Source organism: Amphibalanus amphitrite, unplaced genomic scaffold (genome assembly GCF_019059575.1).
Source record: "Amphibalanus amphitrite isolate SeventyFive unplaced genomic scaffold, NRLGWU_Aamphi_draft 000161F_arrow, whole genome shotgun sequence".
Classification (NCBI taxonomy): domain Eukaryota; kingdom Metazoa; phylum Arthropoda; class Thecostraca; order Balanomorpha; family Balanidae; genus Amphibalanus; species Amphibalanus amphitrite.
This window is the reverse complement of record NW_024881656.1, coordinates 862,351-883,100: the sequence shown is the minus strand read 5'-3', so window position 1 is coordinate 883,100 and position 20,750 is coordinate 862,351. Positions and strand designations below refer to the sequence as shown.

At 44.0% G+C, this 20,750-nt stretch overlaps 1 long non-coding RNA gene across 1 annotated transcript; it reads left to right on the top strand.

Moving 5' to 3' along the window:
• Positions 1–5,087: 5,087 nt before the first annotated feature.
• On the top strand, positions 5,088–20,388 carry LOC122383348. Its single transcript, XR_006256827.1, has 3 exons — positions 5,088–5,195; positions 9,772–9,929; positions 19,900–20,388. It is a non-coding gene; the product is annotated as an uncharacterized LOC122383348 (long non-coding RNA).
• Positions 20,389–20,750: the final 362 nt, after the last annotated feature.

Here is a 20,750-nt window from a genome sequence, read left to right as displayed (position 1 = left end):
GTGGCGAAGTTAATCGAGATCACGACTTATCGTCCTATAGGTTCATGACTTTTACACACTTAACCCTCGCCGGCCGAGGGGGGGGGGGGGCGGGTGCCGCCCCCCCATAGGGTTTTTTCGCGATAGCTCCGAACACGCTGGCGATAGAGAGCTGAAACGTGGCATACCTGACCTTTGATCCAAGCCGGATCTTGTGACACCAACCGCATTTTTGGGTCAGGTCAGGTCACTGACCTATGACGTCATAAGTGAACCTCTGCACGGTCTTCAGATGTCGCAACTTCGCAACGCCCTCACTGCCAGAGGAGATGTCACAGGGAAATGAAACTTGCAGAATCTAGTATCCATTATGAGTCCCACAACTTGTATATCTCGGATTTTTCCTAAAGGTCATATGAGGTCAGGTCATTTTCGTGACCTCACCATTATAAGTCAATGTGGAAAAATGAAAACTGCTATTCTGGCGCCGGGAACGATCTCCAACTATCTTAAGCACACAAAATCGTGATTTGATGCATTCCTTGCAGGGTTAGATGCGTCACTTTTGCAATGTTGACCTTGCGTGACGTCATTTATGACGTCATCAAGGTCATATTAGTTTTTCGTCAATAACTCTTGATCAAATTGAGGTAGCGAGTCGAGAAAGCCACCAATGGACTCAGGAAGGCCTGCCGAATCGAATGATATGCGACATGACCTCTTTCGACCAACTTCGTGACCTGGGGTTGCTGACCTGACTTTGACCTGACCCGGACAAAAAGTATATCATTCGACGCGCCTGAGCGAGGCGAACACGATGCTGCCAAAATCGGCGCTCTGCGGCCGTTTTTTGCGAAGTTATTCACCAAAAACTGAACCGTACCTTGGGGCACTTGACCTGACCTCAGAGGTCACCGGTTGACCCAGAACCTTAAAATCGGGTACCAATCTCTGCGTCTCGTAACGGCGCACACGCTCGCTTTTTCCGCGACGCGCTAGCTCCACCAGGGGCGAAACGGCGAGGGGGGTCGTACCCGCCCCCCCCCCCCTCCTCGGCCGGCGCGTGTGTAGAAAACCAATAGGTCCGGCGAGGGTTAAGAAGTAGCAGTCGCAGCTGCATCCCGCTTTGGAGGCCGAGGAAATCCATGGCAGGAGGGCAAAAACAAGAACAATATGATTTTGTAACGGCCGGCTTTATCTAAATTACTGAACTCCACTTTTCGTCCCGAACAGTGATTTTTCCTCGGCATGCTATTTTAATCTGAATAAACTCGTGACTCGATGTTTAGGAATTTCGCGCCGATTGAAGTTCGTCGGAAGCACGGAGGACGTTTCTTTGTCTAGGACGAGTGGTACGCGTGCCTCCATTGCGTGTAGCCCCACTGCGTATCCAGCTGGCAAATCTCGGTGCTGACGATGTCCTTTAGGTCCACTTAACGTTGATGCACGTAGGTGTCGCACTCATCTGGAAAGAAAAGCCAAATTGTCACAAAAACATTTTCTTCAGTATCACTGTCATTCACCAGAAGGCTCATATCAAAACCCCTTAGCCCTAGGTAAATAGGTATTATGAGGAATTTCGGTCCCCACCAGTGAAACTTCACACTTATGCGTGAGCAGCCTGATGGTAATATTATAATTTGCAAAACAATAAATACAAACTGATAACTGACACTGTCACTACTATGAATCAGCCCAGAAAGAGAGCATATTATCTAGGTACTTGAGAAATGGGATACCAATTTCAAAGAAAGTCAATTTTTCAAAGCAGCCTGAATTAATATATGCAGGTTAGAAGCATATGCCTACTATCTGAGGAGGTAACAAGCAGCCGTTTAATGAAGTGGGTTGCAGACTGCAGAGCCACCACAACAATTCTTGAAACTGCACATGAGTGACACATGTTCTGATTTCAGCAGCATGTTGTAATGACATTGGGTGGTAATGGCATACTAATAAATTTAGTAGGCACTACTTGTTACATTAATGTTAAAAAGGGAAGATCAATACATACTTGGGAAGCTGATGTCAAAGGTAGTTATGAAAGAATCACTTCAAACAAGTTATGAAAATGTTGTGAAAGGGTTCCAAATAATTTACAAAAGGGCAGTGTCGAATGACTGCAGTGTCACAAAATTATATTAACCTTCGCCCCGTTTGGGGGGGGGGCCATTTTGGCCCCCCTGTAGTTTTTCCTAAATAGCAAAACAACGGCGGCGCGCAGCGCCGCCAAATTTTCAGTACCTTCCCGAGCATCAATTTGACACCTTCACACGAAATTTTAAGTCTTAGGTCACCTTAGGTCAGGAGTTATTGAGGTCAAACTGAGGTCATGTTCGAGCAAAAATGAGCAAAAAACATGAAATCTTGAAACGCTCACCAAATCTACAGTTATCAAGCAATTTCAAAGTTCTTTATATGTTCTAGTAGACAAAAAGCGGCGCTACAAAACTGCTATCTCGACGTTTCAAAATTTTGGGTTTTTGACCCAAAAAAATTCAAAAAATTGATTTTTTTTAGAAAAACTAAAAAATATCCAAAATTTTCCCAAATTTCGAAATAACCGGAATATATGTGATATTCCCCGCGCTCTTCTATATACATACCAAATTTCAGATCGATATCTCGTTTTTTGGCCAAGTTATAGTGAAAAAAACTGTTCAAAAATGATGACGTCAAATGTTTGAACTCAATTTTTTGCGATTCTAGACCTCTTACGGCAAAACAAAGACCACCATTGAACTCCCCGTGACGAGCTGCATCGAGTTGATACCCATTTTATGCAAAAATATCAACTTTGAAATTTGACCTAATTTGACCTGACCTTGACCAAAACGTGACCTAAGCTGGCCCCAAAGGCTGCCTGACCCACATAATCGCATTTGTCATGTAAAATGGACCATAAAACATGTATCACAAGACACTTTCATATTGTGACCCCCCAGTGACCTGACCTCTGTGACCTGACCTGGTATCAGTGACCTCAACTAGCAAAATATGTGTTTGAAGAACATTTCCCCATCGATGATTTTCAATGAAATGCATCTTACTCGATTTTACAGCGCATTTCTTGAAATGCCTGTAAACGGTGAAAATTGGACCTTTGACCTGACCTGTGACGTCATCGGTTTGACCTAGGTCAATAAAATTGGGTCACAAGGTAGTTCCCTGATAGGGCTATCTAACATCGTTTGCCGCTTGTCGTAGGTTGCGTGGTTCTCGAGATCTTAGGGGGGGGGCCAAAATGCCCCCCCCCAACGGGGCGCGTTGCTCGGCAGAGCCCAACGGGGCGCGGGTTAATGCTTGGATGTTAGAGGGGAAAATTCCTCTCCAAAAAAAGGGATGAGGGTGGTATATTCTTGATAAGGTTAGCCCCCCCCCCCCCAAAAAAAAAATAAAGAACAGAAGAAGGAAAAATTGCACACTTTTCTGTACAATGGCAGAATCTGATGCGATCATGCAAGCAGATGCTCTTTCATGAGTGTTAAATTGCTCTTGAAAGTTGGAGGTGGGAGTGGAAAATTGTTTTCATTTGGATGTCTTGTTCCACCCAAATTGACAAATTTTGGGACACTGTGAATGAGTTATGAAAATTTTGCGAAAGGGTTCCAACAAGTTACCAAAAGTGCACTGAGAAAAATAAAAACTCCCTATAAAAAATAAAGGGAGTTTTTAAGGGTGTATACACTCTCTAAAAGACCCTTTTACGGGTCACATGACTCTTGAAAGTGAGTTTTGTTCCAATGACGACTCTTTTCAAGGTGTATTTTCAGAGTGTCAAGGAGAAATAGGGGAGTCATGGAGGGTGTCAACACCTTATCCATTAAAGGGTGTATTTTTGACACCCTTTAAAAACCCCCTTCACAGAGTCCGTTATATTTTCTAGGAGTTTTTTATAGGGTGTCAAGCGGATGAGGGTGTTTTAAGGGGTGTATATATTAAACCTTTTAAAAGGGTGTATTTTTGATACCCTATAAAATTCTCTTTACAGAGTACAATATACTTTTAAGGGTATTTAATAGCGTGTCAAGCGAAGACGATGGTGTTTTAAGGGGTGTATATTTTACCCCCGAAAAAGTGTATTTTTGAAACCATACAAAACTCCCTTTACAGAGTCCATTAACTTTCGCATCATGGGCGGGGCATTTCTCATAACACGGAGAGTTGGGTTGATACGACCCCCCAGTACGATACCTAGGATTCAGCTAAGGGGGCAGAGGAATCCCGGGCCCCCTCCACAGAGGACCCCCTCCAAAGAGTCCCCTCCACAGGGGGCCCCACCCATGACAGAAGGCCCTCACCTATAATAGAGGGCCCCCTCCACTGAGGAGTCAGAGGGGCCGCGGTCAGACACAGACACCAGCGGCCATCCACAGGCGGCCCCAGGCAGCAAGAAGGACCCTGCAGCTGTCAGTCCGGTCAGAGGGCCCCAGGGCAGGGGCGCGGGAACTACTTTCAGACTGGGGGGGGGGCACACCATAATAGAGATCAGCCTGGGGTACCCCCAACTCTAGTTTTCTCACCGGTTTTTAAGGCCACTGATTTTTCGTCCCTTGGCTTTGTCAACAAAAAAGGAAACATTTGCAAAAAAAGTGCAGTATTTCGTCTCAAAGTTGTGGGCGCACCGCCCCTGCACGGCCCCAGAGTTGGGGGGGGGGGGAAGCTGCTATGGAGGACCCCGACCGTCCCAACGTGACCCCAGGGACTCCCGCGTATTTCCCTAGACTCTGACGCGACTCCGGCCAACGTGGGGCCCCCGGCCCGCGGGGCCCCGACTCCATCCCGGGCCCCGAAAACACTGTGGGGGCTCCGGTCCACCCCCCTTTAGTACGTCCCTGTTTTCGCTTGCTTTTTACCAGCATCTGTCGTCTCAGTTGTATTGGCCACATGATGGTTGCATCATGCATGTGACAAGCGCTGAACTATTTGCTGGCCAATTCCCCCCGATATTATTGGCTAATTTTTAGCTCTACCTATTTGAATTTACATTATAATTTTAAATGAACTTTTCATTTATATTTATTTCAAAAATATTTTATTATTTAAAGTGAGATATATGGTAAAAGCGATAATTTATTTTAAAAACATTTGTTAAATCAGGCGGCGCTGCGTGACGCTAGTTTCCGATTTGTTGTGATGGATTGTGTCGCGACACGTGTTTGTTGTGGCGGGTTGATCGAAGAATGAGATCTATAAGATTGAACCGCTGAAGAAAGGTACGTATTTCACTTGTCATGCTGTTTGTCCTGTTTTTTTTTTTTTCGCATTAGATCAAGATCATTCAATTCGCCTGTCAAATGATTGTTAGGTACGCCGCTTCTCAGTGCTGGTGCCAGTGCCCAGACTGGAAAACATCCATACACTACGCCGGACGCCCGTGAGACCCTCATGTGCCGAAATTCGATGCAAGCAATTTTGCGGTGAAATTTCTGCATCATTTGCCTTGAAAGTTTGGTGCCTACTCAGTGGCGGATCCAGGGGGGGGGGGGGGCAAAATGGGCATTTGCCCCCCCCAAACGGCATGATTTTAACATTACGCCTATGGATGATGCATGGAAAGAATCGATAAATTTTTATGGTTTGCCCCCCCCCCCAAACCTCTGAGCTGGATCCGCCTCTGTGCCTACTTGTGCCGAAGTAAGCCACTTCGGTATTTATATACATAAGGTCCGATCAACAAGGTGATTTTAAAAACCACACCACTCGATGTATTTTGAGCTCCTGATTCCATATCTGATAGTTATTAATGGCGCAACCAAGTTTTAAAGCAACTGCGCAATATTTACCGTCGCCGCCGGCCACCATCCCACGACACCCGCCGTCAACGCACTCCACCAGCCGTTTGCGCCATGTGAGATGGATCGAATGAATAAACTCCAAGGTTGAGTGAAAACATTACGCTATTGAATCTCATTATGAAAGTGACGTCATGAAAATGATCGTGGCGAAGCAGTGCAGTGCCGAAGGCAATGCCTTAGGAGAGATTACAGGCAATGGTAAGTCAAATATTTTTAGGTTAAGTGGTTGTGTATCTGGCCTCAGGCCGAAGGCCTGAGGCCTGATGCACAACCACTTAACCTAAAAATATTTGACTTACCATTGCTTGCAATCTATTCATGCGAGCAACTGTTTCCTTATCCCCGGGTAGGCAAAAATCAGTAGGTCAGGTTAGGTCAGGTTAGATTAGGTTCTGACAATTTTTGTCGTGTTTTTTTCCTATCCTACCCGACAAAACTCCAATTTTTTAAACATTTTTTTCGTGTTTTGTTATTTTGACGTCACTTTCATCAAACAATTTGAATAGAGAAGAAGTAATGCTTTTTACATTTAAATTGCTTTTTGATGATTTTTTTTATATTTTTTATGTTCAAATAATATAATTATGATATCTTTTCTATCAAATATGCCTAATAGCTATGACCTTACGTAAACTTCTTTCCATTCGTACCCGCAATCTAGAGCAGAAACTTCCGTTTCCGTTTGAGCAAACTGGTTTGAACCAGTTTTAGCAGGTGCTTTCCAGTGCTTTCCGCTTTCCCGCCAGTCTGTTAGTTGGATCATGGCTTCCGTGCCGGGTGGTTCGTTGTGCTCCGGGTGCAAGTGGGAGGAATACGAACTAGCTTCTGTTGCGTACCGCAACGAGGAACGCGTCCAGCGTATTTTTCGAAACCACGGTGAACTAGATTAGAGGTAAGTAAATTTTATCTGTCCGATCCACTTTTCAAGCATAAATTTTGCATATTCTTGCGTTATTTGACATCCTGAATGTAGATAAGATGCTTACATGCGACGTAAAACAGTTCTACCATATTAAAAATATTTGCTACCGTATTTGGGGAAATGTTGGGAACCGGGGTTTTTGGGTCGGGGAGGGAATAAAATGCCGTAAGAATGGTCATGAAAGTTGGGGAAAACTGTTGGGAACCGGGGTTTCTCTCCCCACCCATAAACCCCGATTCCCCCTCCCCCACCCAAAAACCCCGGTTCCCAACAGTTTCCCCCAACTTTCATAACCATTCTTACGGCATTGTATTTCCTCCCCCACCCAAAAACCCTGGTTCCCAACATTTCCCCAAATATGGTAGCAAATATTTTTAATATGGTAGCACTGTTTTCCGCCGCATGTAAGCATCATATCTACATTCAGGATGTCAAATAACGTAAGAATATGCAAAATTTATGCTTGAAATATGGATCGGACTTTATGTAAATATTTACCGCCACTTCTACATAACAATAAAGCATGTGCACATCTACCTACCGACGAAGGCTATATCAACCAGGAATGTTCTGGGGCCTCGGACGCTCTCCCCTGTTTGAGAATCTGAATCAGTTGATGTTCCCATGAAGACCCAATACCACAATGCGCGTGTCACACTAGCGTCATGCTGTGGCAAGTTCAGACCCTCTTCAGACCAGCTCGCAGGGCGAGTCTGCTGCTAGATTGACCAGCGTGCTGAAATATCTGGTGACCACCATTCGCAGTAAAATTTGGTAAATGTCAAGATAAAGTCCTGAGTAGATTTCAAGGATAATTTTTTCATATTCATACATTATTTGACATCCTCAATCCAAAAATGATCTTATATGCCTAGCAAATAAAAGAAAAAATCAAACCTGACCTAACCTTACCTACTTACCTATAAACAACCAACCCACACCCTACAAACCTACAACCTAACAACCTACAACCTACCAACCTACAACCTTAAACCTACAAACCTACAACCTAACCTAACCTAAAACCTAAAATTTCTGTTGTTGCATGTTTGTATCAACAGTGTCACAATTGTAGTTAGGAGCTCAGCTTGAAAAATACCTAAAATTCTGCTGCAGCCCTGCGCCAAAAAATTCAGCGGCCACCATGCACTGAATTTGGTGCATGTGAAATTATGCCAGACATGCGCTCAATTTTTCGGCGCAATCCCACCACTACGCCAGAGATATTTGGCATAATGTGTATTTTCCCAGTCTGGCTCAGTGCCAGAATGTGACAGGGTTCTTATTTAGTTTAGAGCCTAGGGTGCAAAATGGCTATTTGGTATTGTAGTTTTTTTTCTTCAAAGTTTGACCCTCATTGTAAGCGTCTTTTGAACACAGCATGAAAATTGCTGACTGATTTAACTGAGAAAACTGGTGAGTGCACTTTGTATCAGTATTGGAGCTATGAATAATAATTTCAAAATAAGATTTTAACAATGATAAAATGCAGTTATGTTAATCAAAGTGTGGCTTACCAATAAGTATCCCTGCAAGGTTGTAAATGTAAATACGAGATGCGATTTTGGGAAAATAGGAACCAAACAGTGACTCAAAATTACATTTTTACTTGGGTGTCAGAGGGGAAAATTATTCAGTGGACAGGGGAAGAGAGTGGAAAATTTTGGGTCCGGCAAACCTAAAAAAAAAAAACAGATGGTGGTAAAAATGGAAGGAAAATGAATTGATAGCATGCATTTCCTCACAAATGCAGTAGGATGTACCTTCTAATGTGTGAATCAATATGTTGTTTAGACCATCTATGGAAATGCTCTTTTTTATTGAAGTTGAGAGTGGAAAATTGTCTTCTTTTGAATGTCATTTCCCACAGAAATCAACTAATTCTAGGACACTGGAGTCTGGAACCAGGTAGAAATAATTTTGATTAAAGTTGATCGTCTGTGAAATAAATGTTCGCCATCCAGTTTCCTCAGTAATTCAGCCAGCAATTCTCGTGCTGTGTTCAAAGAGACGATTACAGTGATGGTTGAACTTAGTACATATACAAAAGGTCTGCATAGGTTTAAGCATGGATGAAGTATCCATCCATGGCTTAAGGTTGTGAGGTTGTAGGTTGGTGGGTTGTAGGTATGTAGGTTGGGTATTACTATAGCAGGCATCTTACATGCTGCCAACTGTTTGAAGAAAGTTGCTTGGCTTCAGTTCTTGAGATACTTATATGAAATTGATCATAAAAGTCTCCTAATTATTCATTTTTTTAGAATTAGGTAAACAATCAAACTTCCCCTAAGCTTACCTTCTAACATACAACCTAACAAACTACAAACTTAACATCTACAATGCGTAGGTAACTTAAAATGATATTCATGTAAATGTCTCAAGAACTGGATCATGGAGACTTTTCACAAAGTGTAGTTTAGTTTTCAAATGACCTTTTCCTCGATAATTAATTGAAAATGCAATAAAAAACAAATATTATATTGTTTGGCAAATTTTCGAACGCAGTTCATTCTCAAGCCACATGAAACAATTGACAATTGTTTCATGTGGCTTGATATTAACTGTTGTTCGAAAATTTGCCAAACAATATAATATTTGCTTTTTATTGCATTTTCAATTAATTATCGAGGAAAAGGTCATTTGAAAACCAAACTACATATATCAAGATGTTCCTCGCTAGAGCACTGCATACTACTTCTTCATACTTTTCACAAAGCATTGACTACATGTAAGATGCCTGCTACACATGTACGTTAGTTTATGCTTGGGTAAATGTATGAAGGTTGTGACTGACAAAATATGTAGACTATGATGATGTCACTGGACATATGCTCCTAGTCCTCCAGTTTCCTTTGACTAGACTCAGTTTTATGCTCGTTTATGTCAGTCTAGTGTCTACACCTTTCTAGGCGCAAGTTCAAAAAGGTAAAGACCAAATTCAAAAAGTTTATGTTCGAAATGCACGTGAACGTTTTGAATTTGGTCTTTAACTTTTTGAAATTGCGCATAAAAAGGTGTAGATGTATTCTTTTCTTTTTTTTTACTTATTTGTATTTGTTTCAACATTCCCAGATCTGGAGTATGCTGTCAAGATTGGCAGGAAACCAGCGCAATACGAGTGGGCACCTCCCCATTCTGAGTGTGCTGAGTGGCTGGAAATCCCAGCTGTGACTGCTGCGGGAGCATGACTGCTGTCGGCTTGAACTGCACACCGTGGATGCCTGGGGTAGGTATGTATACGTGTTGGTACAATTTCTCACTGCCTTATCCGGATTAACCCGCGACCGCCTGGGGGGGGGGTTGGATCCGACCCCCCCTCCGTTTTTCTTGAATAACTCAAGAACCGCTTACGCTATCAACTTGAAACTTGGCATACCTTCTTCCCCATCAATTTGACGTCTTCTGTGTAATTTTTAAGAAAAAAAATCAATTTTTTGTCAAAAAGTGGTAAATGTTTAAAAAATCGCCAAAAATCAGGGTTTAAAGCAATTTGCAAATTAAGGACATGAATAAACGCAGCTTAACGAGTTCTTTAAAATGGCTATCTCGGATTTTCCATAAAATGCGTTTTTCACCCCTAAAAATTCAAAAAACTACATTTTTTGGAAAACAGCTAATAAAATCCAAAATTTTGAGAATTTCCAAAAAAACCGGAATATATGTTATAGAGCTCTGTTAGAACATTAGATGTCCCAAATTTCAACTTTCTATCTTGATTTTTGACCCCCAAATTGTAAAAAATAGCTCCAACATGCATAGGGCATGGTGACGTCATAAGCATTTTCGTGAATTAGAGGCACTTCTGAACATCGCATGTGAAAACAAATGGCACCAGTCGCGGCCTGACCCTCGGACCGGTCGGAGGTGCGCCCCGGGGCTCGGCATGTCAGCGGAGTGAGGGGCGGCCAGTGAGCGGTGGTGGCCGGCCGGCGCCCAGTACCAGACGGGCAGGCTGAAGAAAGTGTTTGATCAAGAAAGTGTTTGATCAAGTGTTCGAGCAAACAAAGTGGCATCCGGCGATCTTCACGCCATGTCTATGCTGTCGGACACGGCGGCGTCAGACGCGGACTCTGTTTTTGGCGACGCTGAGGACAGCGCCACCGGAAAAGATCAGGCGAGACCCGCCAGTAAAGGTCCGCCGACATTGCTGAGGAAGGCGACGTGTTCGCGTGCAGAACAAAGAAAATCCAAGAAACACAAGCGTGACAGCAAGGAAGACGAGGACGCTGATGACCCTGTCCACTCATGCGTCCTGGCTGGTGAGTCGTTGATTGCGGTAAAGAAAATCGTTGAAGATGGAATAGGGAAAGTGCTGTCTCAGATAGAAAGAAAGTTTGAAGCGTTTGAAAAGAGAATTGAGGTTCTGGAGGTGGAATGTTTTGAAAGGAGCAGTGAATGTAAAATGATGCATGAGAAACTAGCCGAACAAGAGGCTACCATCAGATCACTGAGTGAACAGGTGGACCGCATGGAAACAAACAGGCGAATGAATACTCTTATCCTGAAGTGTCAAGATTTTGGTGGGAGAAAGATCAACGAAAACATAGAGGCAGAGACGGTGAAAGTAATAAACAAAAGGTTCCCGGAGCTCAAAATATCAGGTGACGACTTCCAGACAGTGCACAGACTGCAAGGTGAACAAACCGTCATCTGTAAGTTTGTGAAGACCGATCGCAAAAATGAGCTGTACGAAAAACGCCTGAGCCGCACTAACCCCAGCGATTCCAGGCCAGAACTGGCACCTCTCTTCATCAACGAGTCGTTGTCACCAGCAAATCAGACGGTCTTCAATGCCCTGTTGGAGGCAAAACGACAGAGACGCATATACACAGTATATACGAAGAGAGGCTTGGTGTTCTGCAAACAGAACTTCGAGTCACCGGGGAGGCGCATCTACAACATGGACCAAGTGAAGACGATCTTCAACCCACAAGGTCCCGGCGCCGGTCAGCGGCGAGCGGGTCTGTCCGGCGCCCCTGCGCGGCCCGCACCTGGCGCCGCCCCTGCGCGGCCTGCAGCTGGGCGGCCCGGGGGTTCGGCGCGGGGCGGACGCCGTGATCCTGCCCGCCGCCGGGTCGCCGTGGGACCCGAGTTGAACTCGACGCAGCGCGGCCCAGGGTCGCTCGAGATTCAAACACCAATCGGCGCGACGGGGCCGGCGCCGGAGCCTGAGGAGACTTCATCGCGTCCGGATTCGTCCCCTTCCCGGCGCGGAGGGAATGAGCCGCGGAACTCGTCGAACGTCGACGCCGCAGCAAGTGATCCCGGGGCGGACGGCTCTGCTCGTGAGTCGTGACCTGAGCGGGCGCCTCGAGCCGACGGGACCTGGCGGCGCCTCTGCGCGGCCTGGGTCGCGGCGGGGCGGGGCCGCGCGCCGGCCAGTGCCGCGCCGGAGGTGCTCGGCAGTGGAGGGGCGGCGGCATCCGGGAGAGAGGTGGGAACTTCGACACTTCGAGCCAACGCTAACGAAGAGTAAAAACTGATAAGTATACACGTTCTCTAGTTTCTCTGTTGGCTTCATCTTGACGTTTCAGCGTAACAATTTTCGATGTTGTTGTTGCTTTGGGTTTAATTTAACGGTGACACGGTAATAGATTCCACAGAGCTCTTTTGTCTCAAATGTTTTTCATGTGTACATATTTAGTTAAAGCGTCTTAAGATGAAAAATGTTGAATGATCCCGACATCTCTTTAGCTAAAGTAAAAAAAAAATACTTACCGATGTTTGCTTGCGATGTTAAAATAAGGTAGCTACATTTACAAGGAAAGCACATTTAAAAAAGTGTAAACGGTAAAGTAGGTGGCAATGATAATCTGTTTTCATATTTAGCACGAATACAAGTGGCGCCGGCCGGCAATTTCACCGTCAGTGCCGTACGTATTTAGGTTGATTGGTTGGTTGAAGTAGGGGTGATAGTCATGTTGGTGGGAGCTTACAACTGTCGCTGCGCGGGCGGCGACAGCGGTGGCGGACTTGATCGAGCTGAGTCCGGCGGCTGTTGGCTACGCAGGGGTGTTTTGGTGACAGGAGCGATGGTCCCACGATGGTGGTTACTCAGAATCGATGGTGACTTTATTTCTCACTCACAGGTGTACGCAATGGGGTCGAGGAGAGGAAGCATCTGGGGCGGGAGCGCTGGCCGTCGCGGTGGCGCCGTCCGTTGCGCGAGCATGGAATCTGGAGTTGTTGGTGGTAAGACGGTACAGGAGGCGTGCGTGCAGGTAACGAGCAACGTAAAATGTCAATACATATAGTCTCATTAAATGTCAACGGGCTTAGAACAATGAGTCGTGGTATTCTAAAGCGGCGTAAACTTTTCACCTGGCTTAAGGGATTAGCACCAGATGTCGTCTTCCTTCAGGAGACACACAGTGATGAGAACCTAGGAAAGCTTATTGAAAACGAATGGGGTGGAAAATGCTATTTTTCTCACGGTGATCGTAATAGCAGAGGGGTAGCTATCCTGCTCAGTCCATTAGCTAAAATAGAAATAGTTGATGTTAGGACATGTACGGCTGGCCGGTTTGTTGCCGTCAAAGCAGTAATCAATCGGTCTAAGATTACCCTAGCAAACATATACGGACCAAACTGTGACAATGTTAGCACATTCGAGAATCTGTTCAACAGTTGCGAAGAATTAAACAGTGAAACTCTAGTAATTGGTGGAGATTGGAATTTTGTGTTCGATATCTCGGTAGATCGGCTAAGCACTGCACGTAGAGTTGTTAATAACAACAAGTGTCGAGACTTTGTCCTTCAATTTATGGAGCACAGAAACCTTGTAGACGTATGGAGAGTAAATAATCCCAATGTGCAGCAGTATACCTTCCATCGAGAGAACCCCCCGAGTAAATCTAGAATTGACTTCTTCTTGATAAGTTCAAGTTGCCTATTTCGAGTGGCTAAGCCAGAAGTAAAAATTTTAGACGGTTATTTAACAGATCATAGGAGACTTGAGATTCGTTTGCAACTAGGCGAAGATGACGTAGGGAAGTCTTACTGGAAATTTAATGACTCGCTTTTGCTGGACGTAGACTATGTTAACCGAATTAGGCAGCTTATTGTAGAGACAATACGTATAAACGATACGGATAATGTGAGTAAACATACGTTGCTCCAAACTGTTCTCTGCGTGGTAAGAGGCGAAACTATTAAATATGGGAGTTACAAAAAGAAAGAGAGATACAAGGCACTTCAGGAAATGGATAAAAAGATCAGTGAAATGGATAACGACAGCTCATTAAGGGACAGCAACGAGTTAAGTGAGCTAAAAATGGAACGCGACGAATTGATCAAACAACGGACCGAAAGGAATATGTTCTATTCAAAAGCAAACTGGCGGCAAAATGCAGAACGAGGCACGAAATACTTCCATGATCTTATCCGACGTAATCGGGGTTGTTTGTCTTACGAATCGTTAGAGCTAGAACAGACGGCACCAGGAACTTATTCAAACAAAACAAAAGACATGTTAGAAGAGTGCGTTACGCACTTTGAAGATCGATATCGTTTCATTGCTTCACGCAGTGATAACAATCTAAATTATTTTGCCGATGTTGAACAACTTCCATCTGGGCTGAAGGAAAAGTGTGAGGGTGCTATCACGGAAGAGGAGTTGGGATCAACTCTGCTAACGATGAAAAATGGTTCTAGCCCAGGACCGGATGGGTTTTCTGCAGCGTTCTATAAAATATTTTGGAACGAACTAAAAGGTATATTAGGGCAGGTAGCAACGGAATTTTTTGTAAACGGGAGCGTACCAAAACTATTCAAGAGCAGTATAACAACACTTATTCCAAAAAAGGGAAAGGATAAACGTCTGGTAAGAAATCTAAGACCAATAAGTCTATTGAATGTTGCTTACAAGCTCATCACAAAAAGTTTAGCCATAAGGCTTGGAAAGGTGATCCAGTGTCTGGTTAATGAAGACCAAACTGGTTTTCTAAAAGGACGATACATAGGCGAGAATGTAAGATTGGTTATTGATATCATAAGAGAATCGAGTGAACGTGACTTACCAGGGCTGTTCGTGTTCTGTGACTTTGAGCGGGCATATGATTGTGTGAGCTGGGACTACTTGAAAGCTGCTTTGCACAAATTTGGTTTCGGGGAGAACTTTATAAAATGGGTCTCAATGCTTTACACGCAATGTCCGAACAATCCTGTAAGTGCGCAGATAACAATGAACGGACACCTGTCAAGGCCATACAAAATTGAGAGGGGGTTAAGACAGGGATGTCCCCTGAGTTGTTTATTGTTCGTCATCTGCATGGAGCCGCTCCTTCAGTCAATTCGTAGGGATGAGCGTATTAAGGGTATGACATTTAATGGCACTGAGGTAAAAATTTCGAGCTATGCAGATGATACAACATTAATACTTGATGGGTCTCAGCAGTCCTTACGTGTGTGTATGGAAATGTTTGAAAGCTTTGGTGGATTATCTGGGTTAGTGCTTAACAGGCACAAGTCAAATGCAATGTGGATTGGAAAACATAAGCATAGGACTGACAAGATCTGTGATGACCTGGAACTTTGTTGGACACAAGGTCCGATAGAATATTTAGGTGTGCGAGTCGACCCAGTGAAATCAGATTTAGCAAGCCTAAACTATCCTGAAAAAATAAAGAAGCTTAAAAAAACGCTAAACCCATGGCTCAAGTTTGGCTTAACTCCATACGGTAGAGTCCATCTAATTAAATCTGTTGCATTGTCACAGTTGGTATACACAATGTCAGTAATAGAGAAACCAGACAAACAGCAATTAAAAGAGATTGAAAAGATAATGTTCAATTTTATTTGGAACAAAGGCAAGGATAAGATAAAGAGAACAACAATGAAAAATGACTATCACTTTGGAGGACTAAAAGTGCCAGATCCGTCAGTACAGGCCGACAGCCTTAGAATAACATGGGTCAAGAAATACCTTGACGATGATACCCGAGGGAAATGGAAAGACGTGATGAAAAGCAAACTCAGTGTTACGGATACCCTTAGTATTTTTGAATGCAACATAGCGAAGAAAGAGTTATGTGATGTAGTGCATAATCCTTTCTGGATAGAGACGGTACTTGCCTGGCAGACTATCTCACAGGGTAACAGTTTAACTGAGTTGTCGATCATAAACGAGTCCCTTTGGCTCAATCAGGCATTGCGATTAGATAACCATCCCAGCATTCCGAAAAGAAGGATGTTATCGAATGGCGTATTGAGAATTAAAGATTTGTATAATGCCAGCGCTAGGCGTATCATGAACTGTGATGAACTACAGAGGAAGTATAATTGTGGTCACTTCCTTACCTGGCACACTATTTTGGAACGAATTCCACGAGATTGGAAATGCAAACTGAACAGGCCCGAACAAACAATGAATCATCAGGAGGTTGATTTATACGAGGAATTAAACAATACTTACAAAACGGCAAAGTGGTCATACAAACAAATGATAAATCTCACTGTGACAACTACTCCTAATAAAGCTCAAGAAAAATGGGAACGCGAACTACAAATCCAAACAGGCTCATGGAAAGAAGTCTTTAAATGTATTTATGAAAGCACAAATGACTTCAAAATTCGCTGGCTACAGTTACGTCTATTACATAGGATTTTACCTACAAACAGGCTCCTGTTTTTATACCGTATTAGGGACGACGAAAAATGTGATCGTTGTTCATGGCCCGTTGAAAGCATCTTGCATATTTTTTGGAGTTGCGAATCCAGTAAAACCTTTTGGTTAGAATTCAAAAGAATGTTCTCGCTTGCCACGCCTCTTGTGCCGTCGGTGATAGTGCTGGGCACGTGTGAGCGCAACGGACCATTGGCGGCGGCGCCGCTGCGGGCGGCGCTCCTGCTCGGTAAAGCTTACATATGGCAGTGTAGAAATTTGGGGAAAAGACCAGATGCACCCGGTTTTATCACGTTTATAACAAATTACTTAAATGTGGAGCGATATATAGCTGACTGTACTAATAGGGTAGATGTCTTCTGTCGTAAATATAGCCAACTGTTGACCATGCTCGGTGCAGTGGGAGCGAGGACGGACAGTCAGCGAAACATACTACCACGCGAAGGGGTTGGCTAAGCGTTCGCCGTTTTGTCCGCCAGGCAGCGACGGGCAGTGGGCCGACGAGTGCAGTGGTGCCGTTCCACCCGTCGGTCGCGGCGCTTCGATCGCACTGTGCATCGCTGTCACCGACGTAATGGTCACACGTGACCCCTGTAAACCAGTTTCCGCCGCTTGCAGGAAGCGGGATTGTGTAAACAATGTAAGCGCATGTTAACACATCCAAAGGTTTGTAAACGAATGCATTGAAAGATGTACAAATAAACAAGAAAGTGAAAAAAAAAAAACAAATGGCACCACTAGATTCCTGGGACAAAGCTCGTCTAGAAAAGTGCATTTTTATGTCAAAAATAAAAAGTTGAAAAATTGACCTTTTTTCTCAGCCCTCGTTTAGTTATGTATGGTATAAACGATTTTTATGCTTTCAATGCACACTTATCACCAGCACAGTGACTTGGGGTCACATATAACCATTACTATCGGATTCGGCGTGAAAAATAAGCCATAAAACATGTGTCGCACGCCCATGTAGCAGAAAGTGAAAACCGTGACTTTTCGTGACCTGACCTGACCTTGACCCGTACTTAGTATGACCCCTATACGCACATGGTACCTTCACTAGGCCTTTGAGGTCATTTTTGGTGAGTTTCGAGCAGCAGCTATCGATTCCGCTGTCCGTAAGCCTAATCATGCAAAACCCCAGAATTTGACCTTTGACCTGACCTTGACCCGAAAGTTGACCTCAATCTTAAAATCTTAAGAGTGCTTTGGGAAGGTCTCGTAGAGACCTTTCGAACGCCGCCTCGCGGGGCTCGATACGACCATTGGTTCTCGAGATAACAGGGGGGGGGGTCGGATCCGACCCCCCCCCCAGGCTGTCGTGGGTACGGAAATAGCCCAGGCGGTGCCGGGTTAATGTAATAGGGACAAACTGCTCTTCCCCCAGCATCGATTAGTTGCTTCAGAATAGGAAGTCAAATCAACAATTTTATTTGAGAAAACTGCTTTTAAATTGAACTTTCAACCTTCAAAACTGTTAATGAGTTGGCATAAAAATGATGTCCCATCAGGGGGTGTGGAGCTGGAACTGCCGGAGCGGGCACAATTTGTCCGGAGCCGGAGCCTTGAAACAATATAGTCCGAAGCCGGAGCCGTCAAAGAAGGGGCAACTCCGGCTCTTTTTTTTAAGAGGAAAAAAATAATTGACCTAGTTCGGTTTGGCAGTACAAGGCAGTAAAACATGTGGTACGTCACGGGCCATCACGTGAAAAAAAAAACTGAATACATATCCCCAGTGTTCTACAGTACGCAATCAACCTCCCAGTCCTGTCTGCTCCTCCATCCCCACGTCTACTGCATGCCCAGAACCTGAGGACCGGTCATCAGGTGACGGCCATTGTTTCGCATAAGGGATGTACTGAGTCGGAGCGGCGGAGCCGGCCCATTTTACTCTAAACCGGAACCGCCATGACATTTCACCCGGAGTCGGAGCCGATTGTTTTCTCCGAAGCCGAAGCCGTCGCAACTTTCCACGGTTCCGCATCCCTATGTCCCATGGTTCAGAGTGAGCAAAAATGAATATCTACCAAATTTAATTGAAAAATATTCACCGGGTTTTAAGATATTAGACAATTACTTTTCTTTATTATTCGGAGGTACACTGTTCCTACGACGTCATTTGGACGCAATAATTTGGTATCTTCGAAGTGCGGCAGTTGTTGCGCGCGCAGCAGCATATACCACCACTGCTTTACAAAGAAGTTTATATGATATTTTGAAATCACTAGATCTGCGCTGACGTCACACATTCAGAGGGGGTATTCAAATGCATTAGCTCCTCTTAATCCAAAGTACTGCAACTTTGAAATTAAATATTCTTGATTTAAGGCGTTTCTCGATGTTGCGAGCGCCGAAACCGGTGATTGTGAGCCAGGGATCATAATTTGGCTATCCCAAATTAAAAACTAATAAACCTCGGTCGAGGGGAGGGGCGTGTTGCCCCCCCCCCCCCTCCCCCATAGGGTTTTATTTTGCGATAGCTCCAAACACGCTGGTGATAAGAGCTGAAACTTGGCATACCTGACCTTTGATTCAAGCCGAATCTTTTGACACCAACCGCATCTTCAGGTCAGGTCAGGTCACTGACCTATGACGTCATACGTGAACCTCTGCACGGTCTTCAGATGTCGCAACTTCGCAACGCCCTCAGTGCCAGAGGAGCTTTCACAGGGAGATGTAGCTTTTAGGGCCTAATGTCCATCAGAGGTCTCACAACTTGTATATCTCGGATTTTTCCTAAAGTTCACATGAGGTCAGGTCGGTCACGGACCTCACCATTACAAGTCAATGGGGAAAAATGAAAACTGTTATTTTGGCGCCGGGAACGATCTCAAACTAGCTCAACCACACAGAATCGTGGTTCCATGCACTCCTTGCAAGTTGCGATGCTTCACTTTTGCATTGTTGACCTTGCGTGACGTCATTTATGACGACACAAGGGTCATTTCATTATAGCTATTATTTAATAAATATTGGCGTGAAAATTCCTAGAGTTAATCGTCGGCATGTATTTTCTAAAGCAGTTTGATGGCCACCTGTATTCCTAATCCTCTCATTCAAAGAAATCGGATCTACTTTAACTTTATCTTCAAGGTTAACCCTAACCAGAATTCCCATTTGACGTCGCGCTGGTTATCGGCGTTTACCATGTGAGTGTTCAGGACATTTTCTTGTCATTTCCCTTTGTTCGGTTATATCCTTGCCCCTTGTTGTCACGTTCACTTCAGTGCTGAAGGCCTGGCTTTACTATGCGTTTTCTGCGTGCGTTTTTTGCGGGTTTGCGTTTGTTATAAATAATATAACTTTTACATTAGTTAAATACAAAAGTTACAAAAGTTAGTTAGTACAAAAGTTAGTTAAATACAAATAACTTACATTAACTAAAATTTAATATAAAAAACATCACAAAAACGTAATATCGTTGTTTTTTTCCAGAACGATATTACGTAAAATACGCAAACCCGCAAAAAACGCACGCAGAAAACGCATAGTGTAGCCAGGCCTTTACTTGATTATTTCTCCCGGGCGACACAGGATGCATGGTGTACTCTAAAACGACTGTGATATTCCCCTCCTTTCAGATTTGGAGCTATGCCAGTATTTGACTGAGGGCTTCGAAGTGTTGGGGCCTTGGAAGATGTGACGCAGCCGTGTGAGGGACGGCCGGCCATCCTTGAAATCGACGAGATCTTTCAGCTGGATATAGAAGACGCTAACATACATAGTAGGTGAAGGCACGAGAAATACGCTTCTCCTATGACAGAGGCGCCTTTTCCCTTTCTGTTTTTCATAAGCGCTTTCACACGAAAGTGAAAAAAGTTTTGTGCTATTTGTTAAAAATGGCCAAAAACTGAACGCAAGGTCATGTAGGTCATAGTAGTCTTCTAGCCCAGTGAGAGTGCGTGCGAGACTGAGGGCTGTTGCCAAATCATAATCAAGACAGAGCGCGGAGCGACTGTCCGCGTCTATCGAGTGCGTCTCTTGCAAATGGGCTATAGGTCTGTGCATGTACATGTGAAGCTGCTCTGCGGTCGGCGCGATTGGTTATAAATAAATTGACTTGCATTCAATTGAACTCTTTACATTTTGAACTCAGCTGATGGACATATATTTTGGATGGGTGTAATGTATATATATATGGATGTATGTATATATATATATATATATATATATATATATATATATATATATATATATATATATATATATATATATATATATGGGTGATTTTCTGCCTTTTGAAAATGGGGTGTACAAAAATTAACTTACTCCTTTAAGGGAGTACTTTTTACTCTTATGAGGGAGTATTTTTTACACCCTCTGACGATCCGGCAGAAAACCACTCCCAAAAAAATCACTCCCTAAATGGGGTCAAATGACTCCTCGGTAAACTCCTATTAAAACTCCCTCAAACGAGTAAAAAATGTCCCCT